Genomic DNA, 17,824 nt, shown 5'->3' on the forward strand with positions numbered 1-17,824 from the left:
CTCAACAGAAGAAGTTAAAGGGGGTCATTAGGTGTACTGCTTGACTATATATAATGGATCACTTTCTTTTTGATAGCTATTTCCTTCCATCACAGACTCCCTTAGAAAAATGCCTCTTTCATTTATCCAAAAAAGGACAGGTTATTTAAAAAAAAAAAAAAGAAAAATAAGGAGAACAATGTTGAAAAGCGCCCTTCAGTTATATCTGCAGAGATCTGTGGTGCTAGGAACTATTTATATGTTGTCTTAAGCATAGCTCTATTGTTTCTTGTACCACTGCTAAAAAACTATGTAACTCCTCTGCTTGCTGTGTAGTCACATTACCATGGAAACCTGCATGAAACAAACCTGATTCACATATCATGCCTGGCTAAGTACAGACAGAGGTCACATGCTGGCATTTGCCCCATGTTCTCCTTTTGTAGTTTGCAAGCATTCCTAAACTGGCGACAGGGAGAAGTGGATGGTGGGTTAGAGGAGAGGGAAGAATGCAAAGAGGGGCACAAGATTTGGGTGGCGGAGTTGTGGGGAATGGCCTGTAAACTGTGAATGGAAAATGGTGTGGTTCAAACATTTCATCTAAGGAAATCTTGTTGCTGTTGTTCTGTAATGTCTCTGAAAACCACTTGCTGGGTCCCAGAATGAGAGAGGAAATGAGTATAACAGGTACAGAAGATTGTAGCTCTTTGGATGTTTTTTTATTCCTTGCACCATATTTCAGTAAGCCCACTCGAAGGAATTTTGTGTGAACAAAGCCAGAACTAAGAGGGTGTAAAAAAACAAAAACAAAAAACAAACCACCTCCCCCCCATAAACATTAGATGTACACAGAGTGGAGGTCTGTAATACAGGAACAAACCTGTACATTGCTTTCTTTTGCTGTTTTAATCAGGATTTTTTAAATTGACATTTACCTTTGCTCTGCTACTATGTCCTATTCTTATTCTCCACTTCTTCACCATCCTCTTGTCTAGCTGGATTCCCTGTGTGTGTGTGTTTACAGAGGAGAATAGGAGGGAGACCAGGGTCAGAGAGGAGAATTTTTTTTTCAAAACGCACATTTTTCCTTCCTTTGGCAGAAGCAACTTCTTCTAGCTTGCTTCAAGTCCCTTATTTACTAGTCCTGCAGGTGACTTCATAACGTTGTGACCTTTAGCCATCCTAAAACATTAATTTTCAGTCATGCTGTGTAGGCTGGACACCTTCATGGTGCGCACAGAAGCCATTCATTCCTTGTGAACAGTTTACAGTGAGAGAACTCTCCTCCTCCTCCAGTATGCACACCCATGCACACTAAAAAGGCATTCATTGCATGGCGTGCGCTGTGGACTGAGCACAGTGGGGGGTGCCATGCAGCCTTTGTGTACTGCCTTCCAAACGCAGAAGAAAAAAATAACATTTAGAGCGTCTGTAAAGAAGGCCAATTTCTTTGTTGTGAATGTTGCTAATTTTGTTTTGTTGGCTATGATGTAAGGATGGCTGAAGGGCTTGTAATCGAAGTAAGAGAGAAAGCATGAGTAATATGCCAAATTCATGCATTTAAAAAAATATTTCTTCCTCTTGCTCTGTCTATCTCCTTCGGATTGCCGAGTTTGGTTAATAAGGGGTAACAGTGTGTGTGGCCTGAAAACCAAAGCAGCTGGGCAATAGTATGCATATACTGGTAAATAGTTTGTCAGACGCCTGCCCCTCCTTTCTCCCTTCCTCCTTCCTTCCACCTATGAGGGCTGTGGGCAATGTGCCATAACATCAAATAGTTTTAAGTTTTGGGCAACTTTTTACTGTGACTGCCCCTGAAGCATGCCAGTATTTATAAAATGCTTTATATGTGGTAGGTATATAATCTCAATGCACAATACATTTAAGATTAATTTAGCTTTCTATAAATACTCTGAAATACTAGACCTTCATTTATGAAATATGCAACAATTAAATTAGACCGGGCCCCTGAGAGGTTATTTTAGCCAAACATTTGTTATTTTAAAATTTGCTGTGGGGGAATTTAATGAAAGGTGCCAGAGACCGAAACTCTCAATTCACAAAAAAGCTGAACTGTTGTTGCCCCATGCTGTACTTTTCCTCACACCACCCACCTTGTGCCTCACCACTATCCTTGTAGGGGCTACTTCACGGACAGATGCTGGCAGGATGTGGGAAAATTTATACTTGTGGTGCTGCTGCTTGTCATATTGTTTCTCTTCTGTGAAGCATGTTCGCAAATTTTAGCCTTCAGAAAATGACTCTTAAGGCATTCATGGTTATACACAGAACCAGGAATCTATATGCATCTCAATGACCCTCAGTGAGACTACTCACATGAGAATGGTAAGGGTTTACAGGATGAGGCCCTAACATGCCTCCAGCAATGCCATTGTTTATCCTGTATTATTCCTTGTGTTTCCATTGCCTGCCCTCTTATGAGTTAGTAAATGTTACTAGCTCACATGAGTTGGGAGTTCTACAGGACCTCTTATTCACATACATGTGCCAGTGCTGACTACAATTACAGCATAGCCACGTGATCTCATTCAGAAGGGTGAGATCATTATCATGAAGTCACTGAGCTACACTTCTGTGTGGGCCCCACTACAGCATATTCAAAACATACGTACACTGATATAAGCCATTGCCACATACAGGGTAATTGTTGTGACTTGATATGGTGACACATTAGAAATGAGTCTGTCATTTTGTTTTTGATTATTCCCTCTTAAATGAATGGAAAAGATTTCCTGCACTGTCCCTTCAGGGGAAATGTCTTAATTTGTTTTGTTGCTGGATATTTTTCTTTCTGTGATATCAATTTACTTTGTGTACAGGTCCTGGAAAGAAGTCATAGGCTTATAAAGATTAAATAGTCACTATCTGGATGCTTTCAGCCCCACATTTTACTCTTTTAAATTCCATCTTTTAATATAAAACCCTGTTTAATTTCCTAGTCTTTTGTTGTATCTTTAAAATGTTACTGCCAAGAGAGCTTGCCATAGGGGTCTGTACAGCCCTTGAAAATGTAAGGGAGAATCTCTGCTTTCATTTACAATAATAATAATAAAAAACTAGCCCTATTCCTTAGAAAGGCACAGTAGCTGTGAAAATGTCAACCAATAGAGACCAGTATAAGTAGAAACAAGCAGCAGGGTTCCTCTGCAGTAGGAGACTAGGTATGCGTAAAGATATCTTCCCCATACCCTTTATGTAAAATGAGTGGGTTAAATTTAGGATGTAACTCAAACAACCTTCTCACCAGTCCTCCCCCAAATCCTCGGTCATCCCTCTGCATCAGAATGGTATGATTATGGTGGACAGGAATAAATTAGCACAATACAAATAATAATATGGTATTGCCAACCTCAAATGGTCAAACAATCACGAGACTGGCTTAAAAATTATGAAATTCTTACATAAGCATTTGTCTCCAGGAGCTGGGGCTTCAAGTTAAACATCAAACATAATGAGATTTGCATTAAAATTGAGAGTTGGCAACACTATAATGAAACAATGAGTGCGAGAGGAAGGAAAATTGTTTTGCAAGCCCATTCTAAAACGCTATGGCCAGTTCTGCTTTCTAGTATCATTACAACCATATGTTTGTGACCTATGGGGACATATTCCCATGCACTTAGATGGACATGTGTTCATAGTCAGAACTTAAGCCCGTGGATTCCTCATGAAAGAAACTAGTCTGTAAAAATGAATAAAGCAGATAGTGTCTGTGTGGCCAGTTCCTTGCAATCAAGAGAGAACAAAGTCTTCCACTATGGACACACCTTTCTCATGATGGGGAGGGAAGAGACCCCTCTAAAAGGTGGAGAGGAAGAGAAGAGCCAGCCACTTCCAAATGTGCTAGAAAAATTGTGGTTGATGAGAATGAGATGTAGCATGCACAGTTTTTTAGAAAGTTGCAGGGAATGTTGAAAATTGTAATGGAGAGCTAGTTTCAACATAAACTCCGGAGCAATCAGTATCACTTCATAATGAACTACTTTCACATTGCCTCATCTGTTTTTACTGTTCCCAAGCCCTAAATATTTTGTACCTTTGCAGTTCTTTTTAAAAAGCAATAATTTACTTAATTCTAGTTGAAAATGTGTGTGAAAACATAGGCCTTCCCACAGTAACTTAAAAAAGAAGAAGAAAAATCTTTTGTGGTTAAATAATTTCAGTCATTGTGTAGGAGTATTGTGGAGACTATATTTTTTTGGTGAGAGGTGTAGGTTTAAAGGACAGAGGTTATGCTGATTAGTTATGCAGGATGCAGCTTTTTGCTTTGAAGCAACAATTTGTTCACAGAAATGCAAGGAAATGGGAAGGGAATAGCTGAGATTTATGGGAGAAGAGTCATTATTGATGTTCCAATTGGGATATTGGTTGTGGAGTGAGAAAACAACAAGCATTCAGACTTGGTTTAAGTTCAGTCTCCCAAAATTTGTTTGACTTTGAAAGCAGAAACCTAAATGTTGTGGTAACAAAAATGCAGAACCTCTTTACGTTCTTAAATGTAATTTATGGGACAATGCACCATGGTCAAAGAACCAGAAAGCCACATGATTTCTCTAAAATGTAATATGGTGCTACAACACATTAGCAGAACAGGGAACGTGATTTTAAAAATTGGACTACAGTGATGCTGACAAGTGGTTTCGTCCCAAATTTTAGCTGTCTCCAAATAGTTATTATGTGATGATGAATGTCCCCAAAATGCTAAATATCCACTACTTACTTAAAAACTAACCCTTTCTCCAAAAAGACAAAATACAAACTCTCTGTCATCTTAGTGTTTTGAGGTCTCATGTCAACTATGATTTCCTATATGTCATTGCTTTTCATTTTGTGGGTACTTTATTTTAAATTGGAGATGCTGTGAAAAAACCCAAGAAAGTGTATTCTTGCAGTATTTTCAACTTGTATGCTACATTCCTTCATTTTATCTAAATGGCTATAATCCAGCATTGTATGACAAGAGAAGAATTTCACCCAATCACAGCCTAGAAGAATCTATCACTCTCTTCAGAAATTGCATTGAAGTACTTATTGGACTTACCAGACCAATTTTTTTCCTCAGTAGGTATCTAACTTACTGCCCACAGTGTAACGTTTATGTGCATGAAATTGGGTAATTGAATATTTAGTACTAAGTTCATATCCAGTGTATATGGGTGCAACTTCTTTGAAGTCAAATGATTTGCACATGCTTGAACCGTGTCAGAAACTGATCCGTTAACTTTTCAAAGGACATATTTAGGCTCCTATTTTGGGAAATTTAGGCTCCAATAACATCACAAGTTTTTCCACTCAGGACACTCTTTTGCTCAATTATTTACTCACTTGACATCAAACAAATTTGCACTTTTAAAACCTAGCCTTGCTTGGTTACTTACTTACCCAAGCCACAAATGGTCCATCTCAGCATTAGCAGAAAGTCAGAAGGATATGATGGTTCCAAACAGAATCCATGAAACTCCAAAAGGTGAAACAACAAGAAGGAGACAATGAGGATGTCTATATTTTTCTAATCCTGTTGTGTTATGAGAATGTTAGAATTAAGAGGATGTTAGAATATCCTCACTAGAAACTGCTTTTACAGTTATCAAAGGCCTCAGCTTTGCTTCCGAGTTTAACAAGCTATAAGACATTTATTGCCTCACCATAAACCTTATCTCTTAAGTAAATAATTTTAGTATAAGTTTATAGATGACTCTAAAATGAAGATTTTTAAAATTTGTTTTGCTTAATAGCCAGATATATAAACTAGTACATTAAGAGAAGGCAGCAACCTGAATTGCAGGATTTGTTTTTTCCCAATGAATAAGATCGCGTACTGTGAATAGTACATTGTACTGTACCAAAAAAAGCAGCTGACTGCTGTATGTTATAAGAGCTGGTCACCAGCAGACATGGCCTATTATGAACTCAGATGTAGGACTTAAGATTTCTGCAGTCAAACAAACAATTTTGGCCGATTCCTGGATATTTGTTCTTTCAAAGGCCCCTTTACCTGCCTCATTAAAACTCTGATTCAGCAAAACACTTAAGCATGTGTTTAAAGTTAAGCACTTGCTTAAATTCTTTGCACAGTAGAGAAGGAATTACTACTAATGTGCTTGAAGCTAAGCGTGAATGTAAGTGCTTTGCTGAATAAGGACATTGAAGATTTAAAGTTCTTGAGAAGCTTTCAGAGAAGTTGCTTTTCCTCAAGTACAGACCTATGCCACTTTCCAAGCTGAGTGTAACCTGGAATTCCATTAAACTTGTAGAGTTTCCCAAGAGAAACAGAAGCTTTTTGTGTTGACTCTTTATCGTATCTTATCCTTTTTGCTTGAGTCTCAAATACAACTGCTGTTCAATCAATGCTGGAAGAGGTAAACCAATCCCTCTTGTGTAAAAACATAACCTACCAAACAAAGTAATGTCCCATATCGTTGTGGGGCATTCTGTAAAGTCTTCTAAACTCAAGGTCTCACGCATCATCAGCTTTGGGTTTCTCAAAGAAACCCTAGGGGCTTGTTCAGATTTGGGTTTGTATTGTTGACGGTCAGGGTATTTGAAATGAAATATTTGCTAATAAAGTGTTCTTATAACAGTGTAACTTATCTGTGAGAAAGAGAACAGAAGAAAGAATCGTGACCACCAAAAATATCTCTTGACTTTCAGGGTATGTCTACACTACAGTTAGACCCTGCGGCTGGCCCATGCCAGCTGACCCAAGCTCAGGCTAAGGGGCTATTTAATTGCGATGTAGAGGTTCTGGCTCGGGTTGCAGCCTGAAATCTGAGACCCTCCCACCTTGCAGGGTCCTAGAGCCCAAGGTCCAGCCGGATCCTGAATGTCTACGCTGCAGTTAAACATCCCCACAGCCCAAGCCCTGTGAGCCTGAGTCAGCTGGCGCAGGCCAGCCACGGGTTTTTAATTGCAGTGTAGATATACCTTAATACACCTAACTATACAAGAATGTGTTTTATTGTATTCTCGTGTTCTCGTGACAATATAAACAAAGAGATACCATTAATTAATTAATGTTTGTAAAGAGCTGAGTAAGTACCGAGTGTTTTAGTCTTACTCTTATTTACTTGTGTTCGAGATAAGAGTGAACAAAAACACCTGAACTTTGCAGAAGTTGGGACCCAGATCTGAACTTTGCCACTGGCCAAAGTTTAATGATCCAGCTCAGACACCTACATCTAGGGTGACCAGATGTCCCGTTTTTAAAGTGACAGTCCCATTTCTTGGGACTTTTTCCTTATATAGGCGCCTATTACCCCCACCCCTGTCCTGTTTTTTCACAGTTGCTATCTGGTCACCCTACCTACATCTGAACACATGCTGAGCTTTAAAGAAGATTGGATCTGGATCAGAACTTTGCAGCTCTCTCTCTAAATGTTTTGCTAGTGACATCAGAATGTATGTGAACTGCAAAAGCTTGCAGTGTGCAAGGTTATATTCCATGCTCATTTATAGAACATAAATAGCTCCTATTTTTATAAATTTAAAAAATGTCACCTGAATGTTATCAAAGTGTGTGTGTTGGCAGTAGGGACTTAGGTAGTTTGATCTAATTTTTAAGTAGTATATGCACAGTAATCTTTTGCCTGTTTTAATCTAGTCAATAGTGCAGAACTATTTTTGGACCCATGATATAGTTAGTCAAAGTTGTGTATTGGGGGAAGGGGGAAATAATATATAATGAAACTATTTAAATAATTACTTATGATCATTCCCATGTACAGCAGCAACAGATATACATGTCTTGGTATGCTGTCACATCTATTTTCTGCTTTTGGCATATGGTATATTATATAAATAGGTAAAAGCTAAAAACAAAAACATTTTAACCTGATATATATAGATATAGATATAGATATAGATGTATGTATATGTATTTTTTTAAACATGGAACAGTGTAATCTAAGGAAAGGATTCAAGCTCCGTTTTCATATTTTGTCGCCAGGATCCCTTTATGTTTTACACAGGCTTTCTTTTTTAAATCTTTTGTGCTTTGTATTCAGTACTCCTTCAGTTTTAGCAGTTCCATCACCCATAGAGATGACTCATCTTCACTGTCTTTTACTGTCTCATGCTGAGTGAACACGGGGCAGAAAATCTGCTTTTCCCCCACCCCTATAGTTAAAGCGCCTGTGGAAATAGACTCATTTTGATAAAGCAAGTTAGCCATTTTCTGTCAGCTTCCCTCCTTGGGTAAGTGTCCTTCAAATGGCTAAGAAAAGTGCCACCTGATGCTGACTGGGATGAAACTGAAGTGTTTACTGCTGCAGCAGTCTGTTGTCTGAGACTTTGAGGGAGTAGGGTAGAGACAAACCACAGTATAGAAGAAAGTGATGTCTCTCGGGGTGTCAGATGACCATTGCTTTAATTTTTTATAGGTGATGTCTTCGAACATGGTAAAGGGCCTCTATCCGCAAGCTGGCATTAAGATACCATCATTGGTCTCTGCAGCAGAAGCATTAGATACCACTGTGATGGGCAACCTTGAAATACCAAGAGCAGCAAGCAGCATACCACATCTTCATTTTTAGCTCTTTTCCATACTCTGCTCTGTAAGTACAGTATGCCAGTGTTGTGCCTGCCAGTTGGAGTTCCCAAATTGCTTAATTAGGTGTTATGTATTAGGGTAGTACAGCGTACATATTTAAATAACTTGCTACTTCAGGGAAGCGTATTTGCCATTTGACATGACATCAAATAGTTTTTAGCTGTATGAAACTTTGCAGATGGCTAAGATAAGCAAGAAGGCTACTTTTATGTGTTTTGATTTACTAGTCCCCACAGTAATGTTATATGAAATTCAGCAGAATTTTCTGTGATCATTAGGGAAATCAATATTTTTCCTACAGTAAATCACAGGTATGCTGTAAACAACATGAGGCCAAAATTGACAGGTAGCACCTGATAAATAGAATTCATTATTTTGCCAGTCTGACTAACAAGAAAGTTAGCACATGCATTATTTACTTTGCAAATATATTCCTTAAGACCTGTGATAGGCTTAGAGGTGTCTCCCAATGTTAAAGCTAGAGGGGTGTGTCTAGTTTAAATGATTTTATATATGCAGGTGTAGTTTCCAGCTTTAAGAAAAAAATAACTGCGACCTAATTGCATTTACTTGTGCTGAATCACTTCTTGGGAAGGATTTAGCTGATCAACTATTTCTGGTCTGTTGAAGGGAAAAGTGAGTGAGTGACTGTCATTATCTTGATGCTGATTACTGGAATTGACAAACTTAATAGCAATTTGCTAACCTTGTTTACAAAACTGGCCTCCCGAACCTGACTCTGTGATTTAGAAGGGAAGAGAGCCAGACCACTTAAAGTGTCAGTACTGAAAACACTACATCATCTACATGATGTTCTGATTCAGGGAAAGGAGATGATGACTCAGAGGTATTATCATCAATCCCATCTCTAGTCCAGAGAAATTTGCATAAGGAGGGAAAATATCATTTTTGGCACTTAATCAAGAAAAAATGTTTTATCTCCCCCCCCCCCTTTCTTAATTTGGAACTTAAGGAAACTGGGCTGTAGCCCAGTGCAACCTCAGGATAAGAAATGTGCTATATTAGCTGGCATTTGCAACAGTTCTCCCTAAGAGTTCTTAAATGATGTGCTGCCAGATTTTCTCTCACTCACACACACAACTAAGAAATATGCTGTTGGCTAAAAGCACAAGGCTAAGGGTATTGCAAAATTCTTAGTGGTTTGTTTTTTATTTTTTATTAAGGGAGGGGCTAGAAAGGTGAGAGACCAGAAAGGTGAGAGACCAATCATGTATATTAATTTGCTTCCCAGTAAGAAAAAAACCTCTCCTAGACCTAGGGCCCTGGTTGAACTTTGACCCTGAGTACTCATCTCACAGCACTGCTGCTTTCTAGGCCTGCATTTGTTTTCCCATATGAAAAATATCACAGTGCCAACTACCTCTGTGTCCATAAAGGGAGCTCAAGGTATTAAATATGAAAATGATCAAGATCTTCACAAACTGTGTACTCCCTTCACCTCCTCCACCCACCCAAAAAACCCTAATAAAAAAAATTAAAATAAAAGCAAACACAGAAAACCATGTTTTCTGCCTAAACATAAAAATAAACAGTAAATAAAACAGGAGTTTGTGAGGATCAATGACTCTCTACAAATTAGTTTAATTTAAATGCTCATTCTCCGTATCTCTCAATTGGGTCCAAAACCCCTGTCAATATGCTTCCCTTCCTGCTTTGACTAACAGATTCTTCTGACATTATCCTAAACCTCTCTCTAAATCTCTTGGGGCCACATTGATTCGCTATCTGCTCTCCACTAGGCCCCTCTAGATTTCCTGGTTTCCAGGGCTGCTTTTCCCTCACTCTTTTGTCTTTGCTGCTGCTCCAAGTTTGCTTCTTGCATTGGAACACACTTTCAACCTGTGCTGCATTTTTAGTCACCAGTTGTGCTACTGTCTCAAGCCACTCCAGGCCCCTCTTTTCCTTGTGGGCCTTTGTTTTAATTCTTTCTGGGCCTCAGTGCAACTCTCAAGATGCTCTCTGTGGCCTCTCCCACATCTTAACTCATCTGGCCCCTCTGGGCTTCTCTTAAAATTCATCTAATTTCATCTGATTAATTGTTTCAAGGTTCCTGCTGTTCTGATCCTATCTGACAGCTGCTTGGTGTCATCGTGTCTTTATTCTTTACCACATCGTTAGCTGTTGGGTATTCATCAGTAATATTGCCTTCAAATGCATTGAATTTGCTGGTACCTTGTTTACATTTTCTCCATAACCTGCGCAGTTCTAGACATTCACTTCTGGTGTTGCCTTCTTTGTAGTGATGTAAAGACAAACGAGTCTGATATTATAGCCAGACTGCCTGCCTGCCACCTGTTCTGTCTTTTTACCTCTCTCCTTTTCCACTTTGACTATAGCAGATGCTACCACAATCCCTGTCCTAGATTCCATTCTAATTTCCTAGTATTTTCATTCTCCCTGTCTCTCCTCCCCTCTCCCTGGTTGATGCTTCATCAGTGTTTGGGCTGCCAAAGCACTCTTTAAACCCACATATAATTCTGTTTTGAGCTTGGAAACTCTGCCCAATGGTCCTTTCAGTTCTCCACCTTCTTTTTGTTTTCTGTCTTAAATGAATTGAAATAGACATGGAAGGGGAAGGGCTCGGTCTAGACTTACAAAGCAATTTCCCCTTCCCGAAAGGGCAGAGCACATTTCCTTCCAAAACAACCTGGCTGGGAAGTCACAAATTTCTTGTCAGTGCTGCTTTTTTTTCTCCCTGAAAGCTGTTGAGTCAAAACATGACTGTCAAGGCTGACCCAAAGGAACGTGAGCGTGGGTATGAGAGTGTTTCCCTTCATTCTTCCTTAAAACCAACAGAATGGGGGAAAGAGAGATCTGGGGGAGCATGCATATGTGTGAAGGTTAAAAGGTAATCGGAAAGCAAATAATCTTGGCACCCCTCCACAGAGAGACTGGCTTTTGGATTGATCTTGCACTCAAAGTGCCTTGCAGGGGGTTTATTCTGACCAAATAGTATAAATATTAGAATGACTGTAAGGAGGGGGAAAGTTTAACAAATAGGAGGCTAGTAAGCATGCAGGCAAGGCTGATCAGTTGCAAAGACTTTTCCTTAGCAGGAAAGAGTTAGTTTGTGGTTTTTACTTTAACCTCTCTGATGTTACTCTCATTCAAGGATAAGATACGTTTTCTTATTGCTTCTCTAAATGCAGTTGTGTTTGTTAACTTACTTAATTGTGGTGTCGTGTCCTGTCAGGGATTTTAATTTCAAGGCATCCACTCTTACCTTGCTTCTCCCCTGCTCTGGGTATCACCTTTGTTAAAAAGAATCACTTTATACATGAAAAATAAAGAAAAAAATAACATAGAAGTTACTGAGTGTCTCCCCTCACATATTTTAGTGATCCTCTCTGCTTAGATATTTCAAAGATATTAAAGTCAATGTGAGTGGAAGGGGGAAGAAGTTTAAAAAGAAAAAAAATGTGGTTGATATCTTAGTTCATCAATATTTCTACTTAGATGCCCCCCTTCATCATTTAGGTTTGCTATTTCAGTGGTGAAATTTCTGGCTTGGTCAGAACCTTGCAGGACTGAGTGGGGAGATGAACTGGAGTGTGACTGGATCCTGGCTGACTATTACATTTTGAGATAACTGCTGATTCACAGATTCACATTTTGCATTCACTGGAAAAATGAGGGTGTCTGGATCTGTTGGCCTGAAACCAATAATTAGAGTGGAGTATCTGAATAGTTGGTTACCATCTCTGAGTCTGAAGCAGCCTGTATCTGTGTGTGGTACGTAATTGAAATATCACCATATCCTACAGCAATAGTTCATGACTACTATAGGTACTCAAGGTGCTTTACAAATATTAATTAAGCTCACAACACCCCTGTGAGTTAGGTAAACGTCATCCCTATTTAGTAGAAGAATAAATGGAAGGGTCCACCCTTTTGCTTTATTCCAGCAGTGACAGTTCACCAGTCCCAAAGGCAACGGGCCCAGAGGGCTTGCCTCTTTTCCAGACCCTTTGATTAGAATTCCAAACGACAGACATTTTTATTATGAGATTCTACACAGGCTTGCAATTTATAGCATTGTTTAGCATGCATTCCTTTTATGCTCTTTCAGTTGCATCTTCTGCTGCTATTGCAGCATTTGATTATTTCATATGAGACAAGTATCAAAGTCAAATGTTCTTACATGTTTAGCAGACTAGGCGTTGGACTAGTAGTGAGTATGTGGTCTCTCTTGTTTCCAAGAAGACTAAGGTGCTCAGCAGATTTGAGCAAATTATTGCAAGTGGGGCTGATCCTAGTACAGCTTCATGGTTGTGTTGAGGCTTTTGATGCACCAAAGCGATATTTATGCACTTTGACAATGGCTAATAACTGCTACAGTGGGTTTCTATTAGTCACCATTGGGGATACCAGCCCATGAAAAAAATGTCAGCGTTTTAATTTTTCAAGTGGGTGAACATCATTCATTCCTATCTTGTCTGATGATACATTTGCAGTGTTGTGATGCAAAAAAATATGATTTACCTGGCACAAATTTTAATTTGGGACTTTTTTGCACCCTGGGGTCTGATGTTGCAGGAAGCAGGACAAATCCACAGAAAAGTAGAAGTGTCCCTTTAAAGACAAGATGAGAGGCAATGCAACAGTGAATTTCTGTTGCTCAATCCGTACATTGCTAGTAGTAGTTACTGGATTAATCAGGAAGACCCAAATGGATGGAAATATAGGGGTGATTGTTTTTAACTAATAAGCTATTTTTGCTCTCTGTGATCTAGCAGGTAGGACAGTGCAGTTACAGTTAAGAACCCTGGGTCATATTTACAGCTTTGTCAATAACCTGCTATATGACCTTTGACAAATACCTTTATCTCCCTATTTCTCAGTTTCCCCATCTGTTAAATTGAGATGATACTTAACCTCTGCTTATTATCATAGTTGTTAAACAGTTGTTACTATTATTATTATTTTCTCTAACATTGAACTTCACTTCCCTTTTCTCCTTCACCTATCTATTCATGGGCATTTCATACCAATGCTGATCATTATTCAACAGAGATGGATTCAAGATCATGGATAATATGAGGCATGCAAAGCCAATTATTTTTATTACTTCACCCAGGAAAGTTTAGTCCAGATGCAGCCTCTGGTCTGAAGTTTTAGAATCCTTTGCTTTGCTACTGACATTTAAAATCAATACGTCTGTTAGTCTATAAGGTGCCACAGGACTCTTTGTCGCTTTTTACAGATCCAGACTAACACAGCTACCCCTCTGATACTTAAAATCATTGTTACCTTTCATATATCTTCTCCCAGATGTAGCATTCATATCCTGCTATGTTAATTCCTTTGTGGATAGACTATGGTACATAATGTTTTCTAGCAGTAGTCTTTTGAGGACAAGGTATTTCACCAGGAATTAAGTATAGTGGTTTCCCACTAACATTCAACAAACAAAAGTAATCATTAAAAAGTAGCCAGCATTTACTGTTTCTTTTTGAAGTTCTGTCATACTTTGCAAAACAAGACTTGAGGGTTTGGATGTAGTATAACATCCACATCTTAGGTCAGTATGTTTTATGCCTAACTGAAGTCAGCGTGAGGAAAAATAGATGAAAAGCACTACATTTTTTAGCTTCACAATTGCATCTACAATAACCTGCCTTATAACCCTTGCCAAATATTTACTGGCAGACTGCTGATGCAAGTGAAAGTTAAATAATTCTGTTTCTTCCAGGTGTATTAGTGTAGGTAAATGTGGTTCAGGATTTTAAGTCTCTACACAGCAAATACTTCATGTGGCCAAGATTTAAAAAAGAAAAGAAAAGAAAGACTTTGAATGCCACACATTGTTGGGTACCCAACTTGCTACACCAACTTGTGTTTCAAAAATGCTAAGCAACTATCCCCTGATAATTAGGTCCCTTTGAACTATCTCATGTGGGACAGCCAAAATTACTGGTCACTTTATCAAATCTTGATGTATATTTCTAGCTACAGTTCCAAGAAAATTCCCCAAATTAAGAAAAATTACAAGAATCTTATAATTCCATACACAAGGATTCTATAGTGCTTTAATATACCTTGGAAAGTCTATTATACACACACTATTATTATTATTTAGGACCAAATTGTGTAGTTTGTACACAGAACTGTGCTGAAGATATGGGGAGCTAGGGTAAAAATTGTTGCTAGCAATGGAGGGAACATCCTTTTCAGATTGTGTTGCTTGCTTCCTCTGACAAGCGAAGCCAGATCTATGGCTGGGCATGGAGGAATGAGGCCTATTATAGCATGGGCACTCGGACCCTGAAAGCCCCCTTGTATCAATGCTGGTGTCACCCTGCATGCCTGCTGGCAGCCCGCTGAGGAGCAGCATGTGTGTTCCTGCCTCAGTTTTCCCATATGGGCTATTAATAAGTTCAGTGAGGCTTGTATATAGTGAACAATACCACTTCAGTGGTCCGGTTTATTTAAACAAAGGCTGAAACAAATGTTTGCTGTTAGTGTCTGTTAACATTAGTGTGTCTGCCTCACCTGAATCCAGTTGTCTCTTCCATCCAGGCTCTTCACTAGTAATGCCCTCTTGACTTGAAACACTCTTCTGGAGTCTGGCTTCCTGCTGTCACCTGGGGAAGGGTTCCCTCTCTGGATTCAGGGACCCTGCAGAGGGTTTTCTCTGGAGTGATGTGTAGTTCCCCAATGACCTGGACCTCTTGCCACTGTCAGGTGAGGTCCTTCTGCTGGGACAGGGCCTTCCTAGGGCTTTGCCACTCATAGCCCTTTTGGAACCATCTCCCTCCAGCAGCTCCTTTCAGAGGTCCCCTTTTCAGGTGAGCTCTCTAACCAGTTCTTCTGCAAAGTCCCTCTCCTTAGGAGCTTCCTCACTGTGTTCTGGGGCTTCCTGTCTGAGCCCTCAGAACCCTTTATAAGGCCCAGATGTTCCTTAACTAATTAACTCCCACCCAGCCACCTAGGTAATTAACTGTTCACAATTGGATCTGGGTTGTCTTGTTCGCCCTAGCGGAGCCAGTCACAGGTAGGCTGGTCCCTGACCTCCCTAAAAGGGCCTGCCCCCAGGACAAGGACATAGCACCTAGCACTCTTACATCTCCTGCCTCCCTTTCCCTTTCCCAGGGATGATAGAAAGTAGCAGTGGCTGTGTACCTCTCTTGTATGTGGTTCTGGCACAGTGGGTGCAGCTGGAGTATGATTGGATCTGGAGTGAGAGTTCAGGTCTATCTCTGTTCTGCTCACATCTCTCTCTTTCAGTGCTCCTCTTCCACAATTACACGTGCTCAAAGTTTGAGCACATTTCCGTGTGTGAATCCCAAAGTTTCTGGGAGACTTCTATCCACAGCCTTCTATGAACAGCCTTTGTTCACACCCTTCACCTCAGCGATAAGCTGCTGTATTGACTCAGTTTCTTCCAGTACTGTAACTTTATTAAAAGGAACCATACTCTATTGGGTAACTATGTAGCTATGTACAACATGGATAGAGTTGGGAGTTAGGTGGCTTACTTACATATAGGTATTATTTTGGAGCAGCACAATCATTTTCTTTTAAACAAGTGTAACGAATAATTTGCCTTCACAAAACTGGATTTGGAGTAGATGGAACAACACATGGTGTGGCAAGAACAGAAGGCGTTCTTTCACCTCCAGAAACACTTACGCAGGAGGAATTCTTTCTTTCTGAAATTCCAGGAGCCCACCTTTTTTAATAATAAACAGAGTATTCCCAAGGTATTTAAGTGTAATTTACTGGAAATGTTTCAGGTGAGCATGGTGACATTCATTAGCCCTTGAACAGGAGACCATACAGATGTTCCTGCCTTCTAAAAGAGAGAGGGTGTGTATAATATTGGACTGTTGAATGGTCTGCTACCTTTTGGGGTATGAGTGAGCCAGTTTTTTTGTAAAATCAAACTAGCTTGAGAGCTTCCTTTTGGATGTTTAGCCAAACAGACCTTTGGAAACTTTAGAAGTTTGCTCATCTCTAGTTTCCAGATGCTCCCCCACTGCACCAGCCCTAACTTAAACACACATTTTGTTGTTGTTATTATTGTTCAGGATTGTTGTTGTATCCTTGCTTTCTGTGATAGCATGGACTCAAATTTAATAGCCAGGTTAAATTAATAATATTTTGAGCAAAGCACTAGCTGTAGAGGGTAACAAGTATTGTAAAGGTAATGGGCCAGCCTCATCCCCTCAGTCCATTTACATCAGTGGTGTTCCACCAGGAATGGAGTTAGCTCTTCATTGTTTTTATGCCCATGGTGTTTTCATCTATGATTTATTTGCTTCACTCGTGAGAAAGATGCTTCCTCCTTTTTGCTTGTTTCCTGACTTTTAAGGTCATGTATTTTTATATCTGTCTGTTTGTCTGTGTGGGTGGGCATGTGAGAGTCTCCGTCTCTCTTCTCCTTATGTAATGTCAGATGGAAGTTTAGAACAGTGCACTGCAGAAAGCCAACCCACATCCTTCACCCACACAGCCTGTGAAGCAGTTACACCGACATCAATCAGGGAAAACCCTCAGACTACATGCACCGTTGGAGCAGGTGCATGAGGGTTCATGGCTTCATCATGTGACTGTCATACTGCAGTGTATCACCTACTGCTGTCTGTTACTTTATCTATACACAACAGGCCTATTTACCTACATAGCAAATGAAATGCTTGATATAAAACTTGCAGACACTCTTGAGTTCAAATTATACTATCCCTTCCTTCACATATGTGGAAGAATGTTCTTTCAGTACATTGCTGTGGAAGAATCAAGAAAAAAAGCTGCCTAGCACCATTGCCTTAAAAGCAAGTTTTGCAGAGGGAAAAAGCAAAACCTAAAATATATAAAGGGGGCAGAGGGCAAATGTTACAGACAGAGGAAAGCCATATGCAAAACTAAGCCAAGAGTCTGAGAGATACAAAGAGCAGATATTATACTGGGGAGAAAAGATTGTACAAATGGTGTTATACCAATGACAGTAAAAAGTGAGTAATGCTTTCTGGAATCATTCAAAGAGTTTCTGAATTTAATTCTTTGGGTACTAGAATTTCTGCCACAGAATGGATGTGAATGGCTTTTTTAATTATTGTGTATAATATAGACTACTGCTGCTGTGTTAGTTTACATTCAGCCTTTTCTATTTAAAGCTGATAATGCACTCTCTTCTTTTTCCTTTTAATGACCAAAGTAAATTACTGCCCCGCGCTCTGGGTCTGATCAGCCAGTGTGAGAAAATACTTAGCAGAGCAAGATTTCTAAAACGATGCTTGAATGAAATAAATATAC

General features: G+C 39.5%; 1 long non-coding RNA gene across 1 annotated transcript in view; it reads left to right on the forward strand.

Annotated features, from left to right (window-relative positions):
- Positions 1-17,824, forward strand: part of LOC112115592 — a 215,463-nt gene that overhangs the window by 137,187 nt on the left and 60,452 nt on the right. The window contains exon 3 of the long non-coding RNA XR_003370222.1: positions 8,379-8,552. This is a non-coding gene — a long non-coding RNA (uncharacterized LOC112115592). The remainder of the gene's footprint in view (positions 1-8,378; positions 8,553-17,824) is intronic.

This window comes from Terrapene carolina, unplaced genomic scaffold (assembly GCF_002925995.2).
Source record: "Terrapene carolina triunguis isolate 2854851 unplaced genomic scaffold, T_m_triunguis-2.0 Scaffold58, whole genome shotgun sequence".
Lineage (NCBI taxonomy): Eukaryota > Metazoa > Chordata > Testudines > Emydidae > Terrapene > Terrapene triunguis.